Below are 7,553 nucleotides of genomic sequence, written 5' to 3' on the forward strand. Positions count from 1 at the left end.
AATTGCAAGATACTGCTAAAACCAACAAGATAATGATACAAGTTTTATTTATAGTCCTAAGTTTAGAGAGTTGATTATTTTGCTTGAATATATCTGGTAGCTCTAGATCTTGCTCAGTATCATAACGGGTTTACTAAATCAACATGCAATACAACCTTGGACATAGTGTGACTCAAATTAATTTTAGCTTTTCCTCATTTAAGCAGTGCCTGGACAAGTCATTTTAAGTTCATATCCAATTGAAAGTCAGATATCCATTGAGATCAATTTATAATTAAACAGTGGTTCAGAATTCCCACTGCTTTTTTCTACACACTATGCATTTATTTAGCTGACAGCAGCCATCATTCAACCTACTGCACTAATATATAGTTAATTCAGTATTGAAATGCTACTTTCTTCTTCTATAGAAAAGCATTTTGGTAACAACATCAAATGAGTATTTAAAAGCTACATTTTGTAACATACATATTTTGTAACATACATATTTTGTATATACATATAGACATGATCAATAACAGTTCTAATTGTACAACTATTAATTAACCCCAAAAGTAGTTTACTATTTAGAAGTAGTTTATTGAAACTACTTAGAAATAACTAAACTTATTTGTTTTATATATGTACATATACAAACACTCGTTAACAACAGAGCTTCCCGAACGCAGTCATGTCCTGTTTAAGTTCCCTGTGTATCGTGGTAGTTGATCTACCGGGTGTTCTCCCCGCCACGGAGCTTTTACAGGCCAATTTCTTACTCCGTCCAGAGTAACGAGGAGCCGTGTCAGATACGGAGGCCCCTCCGCCGGCTGCCCAGCTGCCGCAGACCCCCAGCACCACCTTGTGACTATCATGCCTAATTGCTGCTTGCTTCCACAGCTTGCAGCCTCGCACGGGTAGAACAGCAGTCCTCTAACCGCACCGTAGAAGTTTTCTTATTGAAAGACAAGTATAATGAGAATCCAGTGACAGCTATTAAATATTTATGAAGCGCTATGGCTTCATTTTGAAAAAAGTTACTTTTCGAATTCATTTAGATTACTGCATTTTTCTTCAATAAGCTCTTGAAAAGGGTAACTATCTTTAATTTTATACAGATCAGCTTCATTCTGGACAATTATTTTAGCACTGGTATAGTGCATTTCTAATCAATTGGAGGCAAAAGTCAGCTTTGCAAGTGGCAGGTCGTTAGCTTTTTCACTATCAAAACCATTTAGCCTTCACCTGGAGCTTATTTCAGACCCACTAGAAAAGATCTTTACTTGCCCTAAAGTTATGGTAGTCTGTGTGTCCTGTGCAAGTGAGCCTAAAACACAAAGGAAATTCTTTTAATTGTTTTTTAAAAACTTCTACTATTAGCTTTATTTAGTGTTTCTTTGTGTGAAATGTGTTAATCCATAGACTTTTTCTTGTCTTACTAACATGAGGTTTAAAGGTAGTGGTGGTGTGACTGTGTTGGTTGTTAATTTGCTTTTTATCAATTTATTCTCTACAAGCTAGTTTTGAAAATGTTGTTTAGGGATTATATAGCTCATACTTAAGACAATGAAGAAGAGTAAAACCAAAAATCAAGTGTGGTAACTTTTAAGAGCTGTGTTTAGATGTATAAATGTTTCAATGTTCCAGGAGTGTGTTCTACTTTTAAGGCCTGCTATTATTTGAACATAGTATCATGAAATATTCCAAAAGGGTCTAAATTAAGCTTTAAGCATCATCCCATGTTATGTAGAAAAATGGTGATAACTTTTTTAATTTTCTTTGGTTTTGGTTAGTTTGTTGTGGTTTTTTTGGCTTAGTTGAAAAAAATGTATCCTAAATTAATGCTGGTCTCTGTGCTCATTAAAATGTGAGCTCAAGTATTTAATTAGGTGAAACTAATAGAATTGTAGAGTAGTTAGGGTTGGAAAGGACCTAGAGTTCCAATCCCCCTCTCTTGGGGCAGGGAGACTTCACACTAAACCATGTCACCCAAGGCTCTGTCCAACCTGGACTTGAACACTGCCAGGGGTGGAGCATTCACAACTTCCTTGGGCAACTCATTCCAGTGCCTCACCATCCTTACAGTAAAGAACTTCTTCCTTACATCCAATCTAAACTTACCCTGTTTAAGTTTTAACCCATTATTCCTTGTCCTATCACTACAGTCCTAATGGGTGTTTCCTTACTCATAAGAAAAATCTATGTGATGCTATTTGGGCTTAAGTGGTCCTGTTCTAATTGTAGACCTGTACAGCATGACATAAGTCTGCTTGAATCAGATAAAAGTGGGTGTTGTAAAAGTTAACTGCTAACTAATTCTGTTTTCAGCTGCCTGCTTGTCTTCTACTTTACAAGCATATCCTCAACCACAGCAACCAAATAGTTTCCTTCTGGGACTGGGCAGGCTGGAAATTACACAAGCTGTTGAAGTCTTGCTTATAAGCATGTATGTCTTGCAAGATTTCTGGAAAAAGTTTGTAAAAGAACCCAACAGCCTTTTTGTGACTTTGCCCCGCCAGTATAATTTTTCCCCTTATAGTTACTTTTGAAGGGTCCAATCACTTTGATATGTTTTTTTTTCTGTATTTGCCCTGGATGATAAAATATTCTGACATATTTTCAACTTCATTTGCTATATAATGATAGCAGTCAATAGCTTTACTGGCAGATGAACAATTTAGAGTCCAGTTTTAATTTTAAAATTCTAAAACCAATTTACTTTTATTTAATTGTTAAATATTTATGTTTTATCTGAAAGTAAGTAACTGTTTAATATTGGTTGTAATATCTTACAAAGCGCTTCAGGGAAGATGGCTTGTAATCATTCCTGACACTTTGTGTTAATGATTATAGTGTCTTTAGTAATACAGCGAATCCTTTTGCACAGACAAATTATGTATGAATGGCCTGAAATACATGATGCACAAAAATTTCCAACCATGAAACTTACTGTGTCATTTAGTGAAGCAGTGTATCAGCCTTTACAAAGTCTAACTTTAGCCAAACTTAGCCTAGATACTCTAACTTAAGCATTAGGCTTTTTAGCACAAGTCTACCACTTCAGAAGACGAACACTATGCCAATTGTGATGTCATCCAATTACATATATTTTCTCACCTAAGTCTTAACTTCGGCAACATTTACTAGAAAATGCCAGTGTGAATGAGGGCAAATTGCAGCAATGACACATAAATGCTTCTTTCAGTTAAAGTAGAAATGCAAGCAGTTCTGAGCACTGAAACATTCTTTTTCTAAAATATATAGGCTTCCTTCTAGGGATTAATTCAGGAAAGCAGCAAAACAGCTATATTCAGTATTCAGGACCAATTATTGGCAGAATGAGTCTGCCCCATTATAGAATGTTTTAAGGCATATCTACTTCTCCCAAACAGCTGGGATGTTATTTTCTGCTAGTGAGTTTAATATGAAGGGAAGCAGTAGTTCTACTTGGAAAGATCCTCATTACTGAAAAGTAAGGTGAAAGAAGTTAAAACATAAATGAATGCGATGAAAGTAAAAATTAAAAACAAACAAACAAACAAACAAACAAAAAAAACCCCAAAAGGCCAAAGTTAAAATTCAGTGGCTTACCTGGATTCTCCTCTATTCCTTATCATGATCATTTACTTTGTGTAACTGGGAATAGTGGTATCAGAGGTTGATTTCCATATTATTTCTTGAGTTTTCATTGCTTTTGAAATATTTGATGTTGCTGTTCTTGTATTTTTATTTTGGCTAGTACTGGGTTTATAAAATACTATTTATATATTTTGAAACTACTTGTTAAACTTTTTGATTATCTTAAACCTTAAAAGGTGGTAAGTTTGACCTATGACAGGTATCGCACTCTTACTCACGTGGTCCACATGAAGCAATAAAGTAGCTTTTTGGGTATAAGCAACTTAGTGAAAAGATTTGGGCTACTTGGTCTTTTCTTTTAGCAACAATTAATATATTCAGATATTATTCCTGTAAGATATACACATACGGAACTTGAAACAGAAATTAGCATAAACTTTCATGCATGTAGTCATTAAATAACCATTTATTCTTGAAAACAATGAAAGCAATTCAAAGCAATGAAAACAGCTAACTTCTGTTAGGCATTTTAAGTCTAATGTTCTTTATGTTAAGTGTGAACAGATTTTTTTTCACACTGATCATATCAAAGAATAGCAGTATTAAAGTTGCAATAAGCCTACATTTTTCCTGTGGTGTGCAAAATGTCTTTGTAATGTCTCAGGATCTGTTTTAAATTGCATGCTGATTTGAGCAGCTGGGATCTGGCTTTGGTTTAAATGATCCTATTTAGATGAATAATAGGACTTAGGAAATAGTTCTGAAAATAGCTTTTTAGAACACACCACTGACTAACCATAATGAACCACTGGATGTCACTGTCTTCAAGTTCGAAGCTCAATTTTTACTTTGATACTGTGAGAAATTAACATGGGCAGTTAGTAGTTTTGACTTCCCTGAATATGTTTAGCAATGGCTACAGGAAGACTTCAACTGGTAAAACAGCAAAGAACCATTTAAACTGCTTCTCCTGAAGTGCACAATATAGGGAACTTGGTTAGGAAACTGAAGTCTACATGGGGAATAGAAGGGACTGACCCCTACAGATGGGCTGACTCCTGCACCTTGCCTTTCTCTGTTTCTCATGAATTAAAAAAAATTAAAATACACATACCATTCAGTTTCAATCTCTCTGAAAATTTCTGTGTATTTTACCATAAACATTGTTTTGCATATCTTTTCCTGATGCCTACAGCCAAGATGTTTCACTTGTCCACAGAGTTGTTTTTCTCTTGGGTTTTTGGCTGGCTTTACATGCTGACAGTTACAAAGCAGTATTATCTGCATGAAATACAAAATTAATGAATCTTGGTTTCCTGTGTATTTACTTTATGATGGCTTATAAATTTTCTCTCTCATGTTTGGCATGTACTGTTGTACAGTTCTAGAGCTGGTTTTCCCCAGCAATGACAGGTGCTTTTTCTTCCAAATTGCTGCTTGTTTTCCTGGAACTTGCAGACTTGGTTTTCTTACTGGTCTGCCAGCTGAGGTTAAGAGTCAGTAGATGAGGCATGGGAAGTAAAGATGCTAGTGCTTCCCTGGGTAGTACCCTGTGTTTTTTTTGTGAGGAGTGATATGTAAGTATTCTGTGCTAGCTAAATAATATTTTGTTCAGTGCAGGATAACTGCAAATAATTACCTGCTGTGAAGGTAAAGCTTTTATATGAAATCAAACTGTCTTATCAGTTGAAAAGATTTGTTTACAGTGGAGATTCTGACATGCTAATATACTTGCTCACTCCTTTGAAGAGCAAGCAGATGTGGAAGAGTTTTACTAAACAGATTATTGTATGAGTAGATTTCTCAATAGATCAGACCCTCTGAGTTAAATTTGTTGAGCTGTATAGAAATGCAGGTTATCTAGGCTGCTGCAAAGATAAGCACTTCACTCTTGCCTATTAAGGCAGAAACCTGTAAAGCCAAGACCTTAACTTAATCATGTTCTTGCAGAATATGTGAAAACTGCTTATTCATTAACAGATACTCCTCTAGGTAAGCTACTTGCTAAGTTCCATTCCAGATTTCCTGTGCCTAGACAGTCAAATAGGGTATAGCTTATTGTAAACTAGTCTGGCACTGCTAGGTTAGCTTGATTGTGTTTCAGCTGATAAATACAACACATTAGCCAGTGAGGAGCTTTTCCTTCTCTTCTGGAAGTAGATGAACATTAGACACCTAGTAAAGGGTGCTTGTCTATGTCCAGCACACTGGAACCAGCATGATTTGAAATACTGCTCTTGCTCCATCCAGAAGTTTATTATTAGACAGATTCTGCAGAGGTAGGAATGACTACTACAAATATTGTCAAAGCAAGGCATGAACAATCCTTCATCAGTTTTCCTCCAACATCTAGGATGACAGTAGGCTCCTTTAGGATGACTTATCCTGTTAAGTGTAGTATTATATTGTCTTGGGACATTTATCTCATGGAAGCTGATGTGTTTTTTCTTTATTATATTTTCCTGCCAGTATGATTACCCCTACAGTGAGTATTGAAGGATATGGTAGTTTACTTGCTGTAAATGTACCTTTCTTTATTCCTTTCACTAAATAATTCATACTTGCAGTACCCCATGCGGCTGGCTGCACCTTTCACCTTACTGAGTGCAGCTTCCTCTAAGGTGTCAAGTTTTATTTTCTGGAGTGAAATTCAATAGCTTGTGTTTGTTTAGAACTCTGGATAGCTCTTCACATGGATAAGAAGCAAACTACATTGCTTAATATAAGACTGACATGCTCTAAAAATACTGTCATTTTAATTGTTCCCATATACCCAGGATAGTAATTCTTGCCAGAGAAGACTAGTGGATTGACTGTGCTGCTTTACCCAAGTATTACTTTCATAACATCTTCTCCTTCACATTGGTTTCCATGAAACATTTTTTAATAAAAGACTCTGGATATTACCAGTTAAATTACAGAAAATTTTTAGATTAGAAATATCAGTTACCTTCAGCTTTCTATCAGCCTCTTACCTCTCAGCACAAATAGCATTCCTATCAATAGCTGGTAATTTTAAAAATTGTCATCTACTTTGTTAGTTATGAATTAATTCAGTCTGCTAAGTCTTTGCACATAATGAATATTTGACTCTTGCTTATTCTCTATTTATAAGTCTCTTGAGTCTTTAAATTGCATGTTGACAGAGAAGATTCCTATAAGCTTAAATCTGGTGGAAACCTGTTATTCATCCATAAAGCATTATATGTATATGCACTGTTCACAGTTTAGATGGATAATCAGACAGTAACTTGATGTGCCACTGACTTGTGACAAAATATGACCTTCACAGGCTAACAAGATCTTTAGGAACTGTCTTTGGAATAGCAAGTGTACAAAAAAGAGGAGAATGAAAGGAGTGAAAGAAGTACCTATTTCATAAACCAAACAATTACTACTTTTGTTATCTTACAGCTAGTATTGCATAACAAAGTTTGCTTCCAAGGGAAGCAGGCACTTCTCTTGCCCTGAGATCTGTTCAACAATGTAAAGTGTTACTGTTTTCCTTTAGTTGCATGAATTTAAAGGCAAAGTTATTGATTAAAGATGTAAAGCTTTAACCTTTACAGTCCTCAAGCTGAGTCTTTAGTATCGATCTCTTGTTCATTCAAGCTCTAACAAACTTTTTAGAGGCTTGCTCAATCCTGAAATATTGTTCTCTGAAGCCAGGTAGCCTTGTATTGAAAGTTACATGGGAACAGGTTATAATCTAGAATCTGCAGTAGGACTGTTCCCTAAAGCCACTATTCTGCAGAAAGGACTTGTTACTTCTAAATGATCTCCTGATTTTATTGGTATTTAAGTGTTCTAGAAAGTACATTTAGAAAAGACATATTTGCAGCATGTATGTACAATGAGCTACTAGAATTTTATTTTTCAGTTGGAAGGGCCTTTTGCAAAGTGCTGCATTTTTGGCTTAAGTCTATTGCTTCTCTAGAGTTCAGTGGTATCAAATGCAATGTTGTGCACCAACTTTAAAAGTGAAAACTAATCAA

General features: G+C 35.4%; 1 long non-coding RNA gene across 1 annotated transcript; it reads left to right on the forward strand.

The window, feature by feature from the left end:
• Positions 1–705: 705 nt before the first annotated feature.
• Positions 706–3,297, forward strand: LOC133209668 (uncharacterized). Its single transcript, XR_009724728.1, has 3 exons — positions 706–896; positions 2,308–2,425; positions 3,244–3,297. It is a non-coding gene; the product is annotated as an uncharacterized LOC133209668 (long non-coding RNA).
• Positions 3,298–7,553: the final 4,256 nt, after the last annotated feature.

This window comes from Neopsephotus bourkii, unplaced genomic scaffold (genome assembly GCF_033783945.1).
Source record: "Neopsephotus bourkii isolate Nb327-2 ecotype Australia unplaced genomic scaffold, CSIRO-AGI_Nbou_v1 NB_357, whole genome shotgun sequence".
Classification (NCBI taxonomy): domain Eukaryota; kingdom Metazoa; phylum Chordata; class Aves; order Psittaciformes; family Psittacidae; genus Neopsephotus; species Neopsephotus bourkii.